General features: G+C 42.0%; 1 protein-coding gene across 6 annotated transcripts in view; it reads left to right on the top strand.

Moving 5' to 3' along the window:
- RNF152 (ring finger protein 152) overlaps positions 1 to 13,081 on the top strand; it is an 82,226-nt gene that overhangs the window by 38,994 nt on the left and 30,151 nt on the right. Inside the window, exon 1 of one of the 6 annotated variants that reach the window (XM_073006257.1) lies at positions 427 to 1,123. The exons of the other annotated variants lie outside the window; for them this stretch is intronic. The gene's annotated coding sequence lies outside the window, so the exon portion shown is untranslated. Of the gene's footprint in view, positions 1 to 426; positions 1,124 to 13,081 lie in introns of those variants that run through there. 6 annotated transcript variants of the gene reach the window in all.

Here is a 13,081-nt window from a genome sequence, read left to right on the forward strand (position 1 = left end):
TGCTATTATACCAGTTGCATTTTGATGTGACATTGATTTTTTTCCACCCGCTATTTTCACATCAGGTTGAACACAGACATAGGCGAAATATAAGCCTGGCAGCAAGCTTTGCTTGGCTTGTTTACTTCTCTCATTGGTAAAGTGGCCATGATTCAGCACTGGGTTCTTTTCTCCCTGATGTGCTAGTGGAAGGAGAGAGAGAGGAAATTCCAGGTTACCAATAGCAGTATGACCATCATAGTAGAAAACTGCAATTTGTAGTCACTACCTTCTGATTACCCCAGCTAAAATAATACCCCATTCAAAAAATGACTAAATGAGGCTCCAGATACCACCTTCCAGCCCTCTTTAATTCTATCAGTTGAGAAAGAGGAAGAGGGGAGGAAACTATGGAAAATCATTGAGAGGATGGTTTCCTGTGTAATTTCGAATAGATTGTGTTGAACATGGAAAACACTGGTGTTACCTATTGTGCATTTCCTTCAAGGCTGTTGCTGTGTGTATGTCTTAGCAAGTTCAGATTATTTTGCACTCTCAAAACTGAAGGTTTACTTTTTACCCCCATATACTTTCTTGCATGACCAGTCTCTTAGATTATTGTGACGTTGTAGTCTGTATAATGAATTCCTGCCTTGGTGGGCTTTCTGGTTCCTTTGAACCTTAGGGAAAGGCTTGGTTAGTTTTCATTTGGTATGCATTGGCTGAGAAGCAGAGATAACTGAGGGAAAGTAAAAACACTTCTTGTTAACTGTATAGTGGAAGCTTGGAAAAGAAAAAAATATTGCAAACATCACCTTATCACGGGGAGTCAATAAGCAGTGGCAGAAAGAAAGTGGGACTTGGAGTTGTAAGATTAGGTATCAGCTTGGACCATTTCCCTGTGTGGACCTGGGCAAGTCATGCAACCCTCAGCCTGAGTTTTCTCAGTTGAAAAATGGGCAGGTGCGCAGGGAGGATGGGCACAACAGGGGTGGCGATATTTGCCTTACTCTGTGGTGAATAATGGACCCCAGAGAAGTCCTTGTCCTCATCCTTGGAACCTCATCCTTGGAACTTGTGAATATGTTACCTTACATGGCAAAAGGGACTTCAAGGAAGTGATTAAGTTAAGGATCTTGAAATGGTGAGTTTATCTTGAAATATCTGGTTGAGCCCAATCCAGTCACAGGGGTTTTTATGAAAAAGAGGTAGAAGAGTCAGAGTTAGTAGTAGGAGATACAGTGACAGAACAAGAGTAATACAGGGAAAGGGCTTGTGAGCTGGGGAACGCAGGCAGCCACTGGCAGCTAAAAAAGGCAAGGAACTGGCTGGGTGCGGTGGTGGCTCAGCTTGTAATCCCAGCACTTTAGGAGGCCGAGGTGGGCGGATCTTCTGAGGTCAGGAGTTCAAGACCAGCCTGGCCAACATAGTGAAACCCTGTCTCTACTAAAAATATAAAATATTAGCTAAATATGGTGACATATGCCTGTAGTCCCAGCTACTCGGGAGGCTGAGGAAGGAGAATTGCTTGACCCTGGGAGGCAGAGGTTGCGATGAGCTGTGATTGCACCATTATACTCCAGCCTGGGCAACAAGAGCAAAACTCCATCTCCAAAAAAAAAAAAAAAAAAAAAAAAAGGACAAGGAACGAGATTCTCCCTTTAGAGCCCCCCAGAAAGAACCAGCTCTGCCAACACCTTCGCTTTAGCACGAGGAGACCAATTCAGACATCTGGGCTCCAGACCTGTAAGATAATCAATTCATGTTGCTTTAAGCTGCTAAGTTTCTGGTAATTTGTTACAGTGGCAATAGGAAACTAATCAACTAGCCTATGCCAGTTCTTGTAGTGGTTATATGTGACATTGTATCTTATATATTTATACATTTCAAAGTGCTACATAGATGTTACCACTTTTTAAATGGATCTTTTTGTATTCATCTAGATTTCCAGGTTGTGATTAGAATGAGTCAGGAAGACCAGGAGAACAATAAAAAGGGCTTCTTAATTAGGCAGTGAACAGATTGTCTCTGAAAATGTTAAACTCATGTTATTGAATGCTTCTTCATTGTGAAATTATTCATGGCCATTAGTACCTGTGAGGCACTTTTAGGGGAGCAGTCAGGTGTGTGCCTCACTTTCTGTAGCTGTGGGTCTCAACCTTGTGAGCTCAGTGGAGTCATCTGGAGAGCTTTTAAAAGTTCTGATGTCCAGGCAGCACCCCCAAGACAATTGAATCAGAACCTCAGGAAGTCAAACCACAACAATGGAATTTTTTAAATCTCTCTAGGTGATGGAAGTGTGCAGCTAAGTTTGGGACTCACTGCAGAGGTATTGTGTTTGCTGAATAAGATTATAAATCAGTTTCTCTTTGAAGACTGACAATCTAAATATTCTTTTGAGTTTTGGGGGAAGTGGGTGGTCTGTTGAGGACTCTGTCTTGTATGTTTCAATGATATATACAGTGAGGGATGATGTAACTGTGGCAGGAAATACAAAAGTATTTGTTACCTAACACTCTTGAGTATGTTCAGCACACAGGTTGGTATGTCCTGGTGGCAAACACATTTCCAATCAGCCAACATTTTTCTCCTCTTGTTGCCCAGAGGTTTTTTAAAAAGCAGTAGTGAGGGGAAAAAAAGGAAGATGTCTAGGCCTTTTCCTCAAATGGGCGAGTCCCTTGAGACTTGAGGAATATTGTTTTTACTTCTGTCTTATGTCCTTACGTTTCCAGTCTGGAGGAGAAATAATCATATTGGAATATTTTCCTTTGGAACCTCTGTTTCTAGAAGCCACGGTTTTTGAAAATTACCATTGCTGCTGGCCTCGTCATATTCCTGGGTGTTTTGAGAGCAGATGTGCCCCCTGGCTGGCTCTGGGCTGCCTGTCACTGAGAGCGCCCTGGCCTTTGACAGTAGGTGATGTCATTTGCCTTATATATGTCACAGGGAGGATATTATAGATAAAATTGTTTTAATAAGCCACAAGGTGCTCTGCAGATGTTGTTGTTATATTTTCAGTGAGACTTCTAGGTTGAGGTTGGAAAGATGATAGAAAGCCTGTAGAATAAGTTTATTATATTCATGTACTGCTGTATAAGAACAGATGGGGGGAAAATAACAGTTGTTATTTTCTAGTATCCTGTGGTATTGACCAAGTAGAGGCTCTAGTGCCATGTAACTTCTTACTGGTTATTTAAGCAATTGAGTTTAATTTTCTCAACTATAAATGGAAACATTAATGCTTGGCTTTTTTAAGGTTGCCCTGGGTGAACTTGGGTGTCCAGACAGTCTGGATTATATTGTCTCAGTTTAACCCTTGGCTCTGAAACTTACTGTCTGGGGGATACTCAGGTAGTTACTTCACTTATGTGTACCTCCATTTCCTCATCTGTAGAAAATGGGTAAATAAGATCCCCTTCCATAGGGCTGTGGTAAGGATGAGATAAGGCACGGGGAAAACTGGGCACAGTTCCTGAGCATCTCACTGCAGCCTCACCCCTGAAGCTGGGGCAGCCCAGGCACTTGCGTAAGTGTTTTCTCCTCTTTTCCTTCCTCCCTCCTCTCTTCAATAAGCATTTATTGGACACCTACTCCTGGTAGAAATATGGTATAGATGCAGTGTTTATGCAAAGTGGACACCCTTGTGAAGGACTTCAGCGATTTAAAGTTTGATTTTAAAAATGAAAATTAAAAAAATAAAGTTTGATTTAAAATATTGACACAAAGTAGTGATGGGAGGGAGGGATGGGGTGAGTACAGCCTGTCTCTTTCTAATGGGTCAGAAAGATAAGACCTCAGAAGGTTTATTTGCACCGACTAGTGTCAGATCATAAGATTTTTTTTGTTTTGTTTTGTTTTTAATCATTGTGTATATCAGCAGATGGTCTCGAGGACCAAGCAGAGAGACGTTGCTGGCTGATGCACCGGGTAGTAGGTACCCTGGGGAGTGGCCATGATTTTCTGATTTGATTGGCTACACAGTCAGTCATGTATCAAAGCAAACATGGTGATTGGGCATTTCCACGTGCCCAGAGCTTCACTAGCCATTCAGGGGTGCAAGCTGTCTGCCTGGATGGAGCTTCCTGAGTACCTGCACACCTCACAGCCTAAGGGTGAGGTGCTCCGGGGGAGGATGCAAGGTAGGAGGTGAGTAAGCGCTCATCAGTTCTATGAGCTCCAAGAAGTGGTTTGGATAAACCATGAAACTGTCTATATTTTAACCTCCCTGTTTTTAGAGTAGCATTCACATACAGGTTTACTTGGTTGTCCTGAATTTATATCTTTTTCATAGCAAACGGTCCAAACTGAAATCCTCCTTTTTCCAAGATTCCCTTAGTAAATATTTGTTATGCTCTAATCGAGTATATGGAGCTTGAGTCTGCCTCTCAGTAACTTGAAATTTATTAGTGATTAGAACTGCTAACCAAGTTTGATGGTGATCATAATCGCACTGTGTTATTTTTAACTCTGCTTTTCAAGAGTGGAAAAGAATTATTTCAAGGGTATAGAATAATTCTAGCAAATGCTCAAAGAAATTTTGTTCTGTCACCAATTTCACTTAAAAACCACATATGAAAAATGAGAGGATTGTAATAATGATAATGATAGCATTCTGCATTCAAGGAGTTATTCTGTGCCAGGCGATATGTCAAGGGCTTTGCACACATTTCTCATTTTATCAGCCAGAAGCGGTATGAGGTCGTGCTTGCTTAGTGTTCACATTTTACTGACAAGGGGCATTGAGGAATAACAAGGTTAGATAACGTGCCCACGTTCAAAGAGCTTCTCAGTGGAAGGCCTTCCATTTGAGTCCATACTTATGTGTGCTTTCAACACTACTGTATTATTGCCTTGGGTAGAATCCACAGTTAGGTGGTTGAGAGAGAAGAAGCTCTAAAAGAGAGAGGAAGAAAATATTGGCTAATTCACCCCAATATGTCCCTGCCAGGTTTGGATGAAGAGGAACCATATTTAGACATCTTAGAGATAGTCAGTAAGCACTGAGAGAGAGAATTGCCTCAGGTCACACAGTACTTGATAGAACTTAACCCAGAAGCCAGGTGCTCCTCAAACTCATTTGATGATGTCAGGGCATGGTGGCTCAAACCTGTAGTCCCAGCAGTTTGGGAGGCTGAGGCAGAGGATTGTTTGAGGCTAAGAGTTCAAGACCAGCCTGGGCAACATAGTGAGACCCCTTCTCTTAAAAAAACCCAAGCCAAACCAAAACAACAACCACAACAACACTCATTCAATGAGGATTCAGTCCATACAATTGCATGCTTTCAAACTAATTGATAGAGGAGAGATCCATTTTGTTTTGGATAATCTAAAACCATAGTTTTAAGAACTTTCCATTTGAGTTAAATTTTGAAATTTCTTTCTGCATATTTTGGAACACTGCACAGGGCTTGGCATCAGCTCAGTGGCACTTTGGGTAGGTTACTTCAACCCCCTTCGTATGGCTATTGGGAGGAAGAGGCGCTAATGACACCTAAAGCTTTGTAGGCATTTGTTGTAATTGCTCAGGGATTGACCACTTGTGATACTTTTGACATAATTTTAGAAAAGGGAGCCAAGTTCTCAAAAGTAATTATGGGTCCAGGGAAATTCCTCAGGGTTAACTTCAAGGTAGCAAAAATGTAGATTTTCTAAAAAGGAAAATTTCTGGCCATGCCACATAGTGATTGGGTCTTGGTTTTTATGTGTTGTGTACTGGAGACCATTTGCCCCAGACAAAGGATTTAGTACTGAGATTATGAGCTGGTAAAGCCCCATAGGGCAGTACTCCCCCGATTCTCCACCCATCTCCCCTCAGTGGAGTGAGAGAGAGGAGGCAGGGAGTCATAGCACGGGTTGACACAGACTTGGCTCCCAAATCCCGGGGGATTCACAGTTGACAATGACGGGAAAGTAAGGAATGCTCGAAGGCCCTCTCCACGCTCCCCTTCCCTGTCTTCCCTGGGCTGGTGCAGAGTCCAGGATCTCCATGGGCTATTGGTTTGTGCTGGAGATTCTGCATCCCTGTGGATCATTCTGCAGTCTTTTGAGACCTCTGTGGGCTGTGTCCTGGCTCTCCTGTCCCCTGGCTTCAGGTTGGGTTAGGCCACTGGCAGGAGACTGAAAGACAAGATGGAGAATTCTGAGTACTTTCCTCCTCCCTGCCTAAGCCTCTTATCCCCATCTGTACATCAGCTCCTGCCGGGCACGCCTCTTCCATGGCTCCAAACTTTCACTGCTTCTGGTGACAGCTGCTGTCTTGCCCCCTCCTCTCTGAGGTCAGTAGGGGCTTTCCACAGGTGCTGGTCTCTGGGGGCCTTGTAGGACCATTAACCCTGCATAGACCTACACACAGTTCCTTCCAAAGCCTCTCCACAAATACTACTTAGGAAGGTAACTGTGTTAGGCTTAGCCCACATACAGTCTGGGGGGCTGTGTGTAGAAAGCATACGGATGTTGCTTGCTATTCTCTTACTGACTTCTGGTTTTATCTGGGGGAAGGTGATGGTAGCAGGGCGGCGTTGATTTTTTTTTCTTTGACTATATTTGACATATAAACTTAGAGCTTCTCTTTTAGGCTATGGAATCATTCAAAAATGTGGCATAATTACTAATGGTTAGAAAAATTGTGGAAGCACTGATATCTTGCAAAAATATTGAGAAAGCTAGAAAACTTTAGCTGTTGTGGTGGGTCAGAGAGAGAGGGAGAGGGAGAGACAGGGCAGAGTTAGTTAGAGCGTGCTCTTCATGCTACCTCATAGGGTTTTAGTTAGCTGATGTGAGAAGAGCCCAGAGGCACTTTTAAAATCAGGTGTCTACTGTGCGCCAGGCACAGTTCCAGATGCTGGGAACGCAGCCCCGAATGAAACACGCAGGGGGCTTATGTTCTGGGGAGATAGCGGGCGACTCCATGTAAAATCAGATGGGTAGATTACATAAGGTGTTAGAAGATGATCTGTATCTGGAGAGAAATAATCACAGAAAGGGAAGCGTGAGTGTTGTGAGAGTTTGCAATGTGTGAAAAGGCAGTCAAGGAAGACCTTCTGAAGAAAGTGATATTTGAGCTCAGACTTGAAGGAGGTGAAAAGGAAAAATACATCAGCATCTGAGAGAAGAGATTCCAAGCAGAGAGAAGAATAGGTAGGAAGGCCAGGCCATTGACTGAAGGGGAGGACTGTGGCTAGAGCAGGTTTGGGAAGTGGATGGGAGGGCGACTGGGAATTCCATTTTGGAAATACTAACTTTGAGACGCCTGTGAGAAACCCAAGGAGTGATCTCAAACGCATGACTATTGTCGATGTTTAGTAGTTTTAAGTTTCAAATTGTATCACCGTTGGTGGCTTGCTTTCTCTGAGGTGTGTTTTAAGAAACATAAATGTTTACACCATGGTTTCGATAGTGATTTTGAGAGTAAGCCTAGGGACAGAATATGCAATGCCTGTATCCTCCCTTGATAGGAAAACCACCTCTGCGTAGTTAACAGATTTGAGGACACTTGCGGGAATTTTTTCTGAGCTGAGAGATTTTTGCCACTGTTTGACCAGCTCTGACTGTAACAATACCAAACCCTTTTTTAGAGCAGAGCTGTGTTTTATGGCATTATGCAATGAAAGTTTCAAGTCGCCCACAAAAGCAGACCCCATGCAAATAGAAATAGCACATTTCTCAAAGCCCCAATTTGCTTGTGTGTTAAAGCTTTGCTGCCCTTTTGGATGTATTTTTGCTTTTAAATGTTACTCCGGTACTTCTTTTTTTGTGTGTTTTTCTCTCCACTTCTCTCTTTTTATTTATTTCTGAAAGCTCTGTTTTCTTGGTGGCAATGTTGCAGTTGCTCCGAATAGTGAGGTGAGGCTAAGTATGGGGGAGGAGTACCAGTGTTTGCTGAACAGTTACTATGTGCACTTCTGGGCTGGATACCTTGCTACTTACCCCCATTTAATCCTCATAACAGTATTTTGATGGAGGTGTGATTGTCCCTGAGTTACAGATGAAGAAGCAGATACTCAGTAAGGTTAACTTGCAGAAGGCTACATTACTAATTGGTGACAAGAGTTGAGACTCAAATCCAGACTAGTGGATTTCCAAGCTCCAGAGTCTCCACAGCTCAGGCAAAGCTTTCTCTGCAGGCAGTTTAGTGCTTCTAGATATCAGTGCATTGCATTGTCTGGCTTTTGTACTAATGAAGGTGAGGAGAGCAGTATTAATATTTCTATGTCTGGTGCTTCTTTCATAAATATTTCTATGAATTTCCCAGAATGTACAGAACACCTGTCCGGTGCCAGGTGTTTGCTCAGTGTTGAGTTGGTGGCAGCAAGGACTTCTGGAGCTTCCACCCTAGCAAACATTTAGTAAGGAATCACTCAGGAGAAAAGTGTTGCGGGGAAAGGAAGGAGTAGGTGCTCAACGAGTGTGCATCTGTGAGTTGGGGACCACTTTTCCCCTTACCTCAACCTGTAAGACAATGAATTGTCCAGGTCAGGGAGGTAGAGAAGAAACTCTTGGCAGCAGAAGCAACATGAACAGAGGCTCAAGGTAGCAATGAGATGAGATTGAATGATGAGATTGCACAGGCACAGTGGGTAGAGGGAGGTGAGAAGGGGGCTTACTATTTGGTAGTAAGTGACTGTGTGACTGTTGTACCTTTGACTTTTTATTACATGACACCATGGAAACTCCCCAAAGATAGTTTTTTGGGATTGTTTTTTATTAAAAAAGAAAGAAAAAATTGAGGAAAAGGCAAGAACAAGAGAGAGTGATTGGGTTGAGAATTATGAAGTGTATATCTTTGTACTTTGAGGCTGCTATGAGAAAATACCATAGACTGGGTGGCTTATAACAACAGAAATTTCTTGCTCACAGTTCTGGAGGCTGGGAAGTTCAAGATCAAGGCAGATTTGGTGTCTTGTGAGAGCCCATTTTCTGGTTCATAAAGGGCATCTGCTGTGTCCTCACATGGTGGAACGAGATAAGTGAGCTCCGTTGGACTTATTTTATAAGGGCACTAACCCCATTCAGGAGGGCTGAGTCCTCATGACCTAGTCACCCCCCCCATCCCCCACCCCCCACACACAAAGTCCCACCTCTTAATACCTTCACGTTGGTGATTAGGTTTCAACATATGCATTTTGGAGAGACACAAACATTGAGACTGTAGCAGTGTGCATTGACTAAATTTTTGAACAGGCCTATGGTCAGGTTCATCAAACAAAAGTGATTCCTGAGAGGAGGGTTGCAATGAGGAGTACTATTATTCGGACTGCCTCTGCTATGGGAGGTCAGTTCCTTGAAGAATGAAGATAGCGAGTGCATTATAGGGCAGTAATCTATAGCCTTGTTTTGGTGAAAAATTGACTTCACATAAACCCTTCAATGTCTTAAAGTACAAATGTATCTACCATTTTAAAATGAAACACTATAAAAACTTTCCAAACCTGCTTTAGGGGAAGCAGCCGTTTTGACTATAAATTTCAAACTTCACCTAAATAGAAGAGAGATTGATGTTTTCCTAGCACAGAAGCTCCCAGGTGGCTGAGTAAGTTTGAGCGGCAGCGGCCTGAGTGGTCTGCTCTGCGTGCCCAGCTGGCTGGGGCTGGTGTGTGGGCTTGGCAAGAGGTCTGGCACTCTGAGCAGACTTCATTGTTTAATGAGGTTTTATTTGAGATCCCTAGCATTGCTCTTCTTACATAGCACAGCCAAAACTGTCACCTCTACAAGTGAATAAGAGAATCGTCTTGGGTGGGTGCAGTGGCTCACGCCCATTATCCCATTGCTTTGGAAGGCTGATGGGGGAGGATAGCTTGAGCCCAGGAGTTTAAGGCTGCAATGAGCTATGATCAGGCCACTGCACTCCAGCCTGGGCAACAGAGTGAGATCCTGTCTGTAAAAGCAAACAAAAAACCCACCACCCATCAACAAAATAAAATCATCTTAACTCAGTCTTTGCATTTGTATAACAATCCTCCAGTGGCACCAACGTTTTCAGCCCTCATGTCCACTTATGGCCCTCAGGAGGAACGGAAGGAATAAAATGAATGAAATAAGCTCTTTGTTAGTTGCCCTCCATAAATTGTTAATCACTGGGGCTAATAGGTGAATAAATGCCTTTTTTTTTTTTTTTTTTTTAAACAAGGCCGTTGTGAATATCTAAAGGTCATCAGAGCCTTTTAAAACTGGGTTAAAATACATTTTGCACCTTCCCTTGATAAATTAAGTTTCATCACATCTTACTGCCCTTATTAGACCTACAGGTTTTAAGCACATATGACCTACCGACCCATGCTCTGGTTACGCTTATTCTGTCGTAAACCCCAGTCATTGGGTAGACACAAGATGAATAATTTGTTGGCCTGTTTGTGCTAGTGATTTCAAAAAGGAAGCTTAGCTTTTAGATAAAAAATGCTACTGTAAATATTCTGCAGTCCTGAACATATTTCTTACACACAAACAATAATACCAACAAGCACATGAAACTCACCAGAACCAGCATGGCTTTTTCCACCAGATCGACATAATGGATGGTTTTCTTTTGCCAAGGTGAAGGATAGTGGTAAGGTATTGTTTTTATGATTGTCCAATAGTCTTTTACTCATAACTCCTCTCAGGTTTGTTGGTGTGAGATTTTATAAAAGATATTTGCTCATGAATTTGACTTTGACTTTCATATAAAATGATTAGTTAGTTTCTTTCTTTCTTTCTTTCTTTCTTTCTTTCTTTCTTTCTTTCTTTCTTTCTTTCTTTCTTTCTTTCTTTCTTTCTTTCTTTCTCTCTCTCTCTGTCTCTCTCTGTCTCTCTCTCCTTCCTTCCTTCCTTTTCTCTCTCTCTCTCTCCCTTTTTCTTTCTCTTTCTTTCTTTTCTCTCGTTCTCCTTATCTGCTTATCTATTTATTTTTACTGTGGTAAAATACAAATAACATAAAATCAAGCATTTCAACCATTTTTAACTATACAATTCAGTGGTGGTAAATACATTCACAATGTTGTACAACCATAACTTCCATCCATCTTCGTAACTCTTTTCATCTTGTAAAACTTAAACTCTATGTCCATTAAATAATAACTCCTCCTTCCCCATTCCCTGGCAACCATGATTCTATTAATTCTTTCTGTCTTTATAATTTTGACTACTCTAAGTACCTCATGTAAGTGGAATCACATAGTATTTGCTTTTAGTGACTGACTTATTTCACTGAACATAATGTCCTCAAAATTCATCCATGTTGTAATATGTTAGAATTTCCTGCTGTCTTAAGGCTGAATAATATTCAATTGTATGGACATACCATATTTTGCTTTGCCATTCATCTGTCCATGGGCATTTGGGTATTTTCCCACGTTTTAACTGTTGTAAATAATGTTGCTACAAACATGGGTGTAGAAATACTCATCGAGACCCTGCTTTCAATTTTTTGGGGTAAATACTCAGAGGTGGAATTGCTGGATGATAGGTTGATTTTATTTTTAATTTTTGAGGAACTGCCATACTGTTTTAAAACAACAGTTATTGCTATAGATTTGTAAACAATAGCCAACAATCCTGAAGAATGTTAATATCTAATTTAGTGATGCTTAAGTTGAGAAACCAGTGAAACTGACGAGAAACACACCACTGACTGTAGTCATTTCTAGTGAGAGGTGGCTTTTCTGTAGGGTGCGCAGGAGTTGAAAAGAAAATAGTTTTCTCAGTCATTCAGCAACAGTTGTTCAGGTGCTCTTGGCACATACCTGGCATTCTAAAATCCTTCCCACAAAGCAGGTTATCAGATACCTGGCTAGCTCTGAACTTTAAAATGCAAGACACTTGGAAGGAAAACACATTTAAACCACTTCCATTCTGTAGAGTCAGGTTGCTGTGAATGGAGAGGTTACCAGAACGAGTCATGAAACAGGATGATATGGTTTGGCTCTGTGCCCCCACCCAAATCTTGTCTTGTAGCTCCCATAATTTCTCCATGTTGTGGGAGGGACCTGATAGGAGATGATGGAATTACGGGGCTGTGTCTTTCCCGTGCTGTTCTTGTGATAGTGAATGGGTCTCCTGAGATCTGATGGTTTTAAAAATGGGAGTTTCTCTGCACCAGCACTCCCTTTGCCTGCTGCTATCCACATAAGATGTGACTTGCTCCTTCTTGCCTTCCACCATGATTGTGAGGCCTCCCCAGCCATGTGGAACTGTAAGTCCAATAAACCTCTTTCTTTTGTAAATTGCCTGGTCTCAGGTATGTCTTTATCAGCAGCACGAAAATAGACTAATACATGGGAAGAACAGAAGCTCACTCATGAAGGTGCTCAATAGTCCAGCATTTGACTTTTTGCCATGAAGGAAGAGAGAGGCCAGAGAAGAGTCTCTTGCGGGTCCTAATTTTTGTGAAAACAAGTCTCCAGGGACAAAGCCCTTGTGACTACCGGCTTGGGTGTGACAGCTGCCAGCCTTGTTCCAGCAATGACAGCAGCCTCCAGAAGAGAAATGGGCCACTGGGGAACGCGAAAGAATGTGTTTTGCTTTTATGTCTGGTATGTGGTCAGCTGTCAATTAATAGAACTGTGCTGTGAGTTAGAAAACTAGGCCACAAAGGGGCTTTCAGGAAGTGTTTATAATGTGGAATTATTCTGACACTCACTGTGATGGCTAGAAAATGGAACAATGGCTTGTTCATGACAAATTGTTCAGTAGGAAAAAATGTCATAAGCAGAATTGCTGGTTAAGAAAATAACAAAGCGAATATGATAAACTTGTGGTAAAAATACATGTGATCCCTTAATAAAACTCAGAGCTGGATTTAGTTTTGTGATTTGCTGTTAGATTCCTTGTGCTAGCTTTAAAGTGATACCTTTTAGTATAGCCCAGGGGTCAAATGCAACCCACCTCATGTTTTTGTAAATAAAGTTTTATTGGAACACAGTCATGTCCATTTGTTACGTATTGTTAATGTCTGCTTTCTGTTAACAGTGGTAGAGTTGAGAAGTTGTAACAGATGCTGTGTGGCACACAAAGCCTAAAATATTACCATCTGTCCCTGTACAAAGAGTGTATTGACCCATGTTCTACAACCTTGCCACTGAAAGCAGGATTAGTGATTCACTGGCATGTTGAAGTTTGAGACCAGTTC

The sequence above is a fragment of the Chlorocebus sabaeus genome, chromosome 18, assembly GCF_047675955.1.
Source record: "Chlorocebus sabaeus isolate Y175 chromosome 18, mChlSab1.0.hap1, whole genome shotgun sequence".
NCBI lineage: Eukaryota > Metazoa > Chordata > Mammalia > Primates > Cercopithecidae > Chlorocebus > Chlorocebus sabaeus.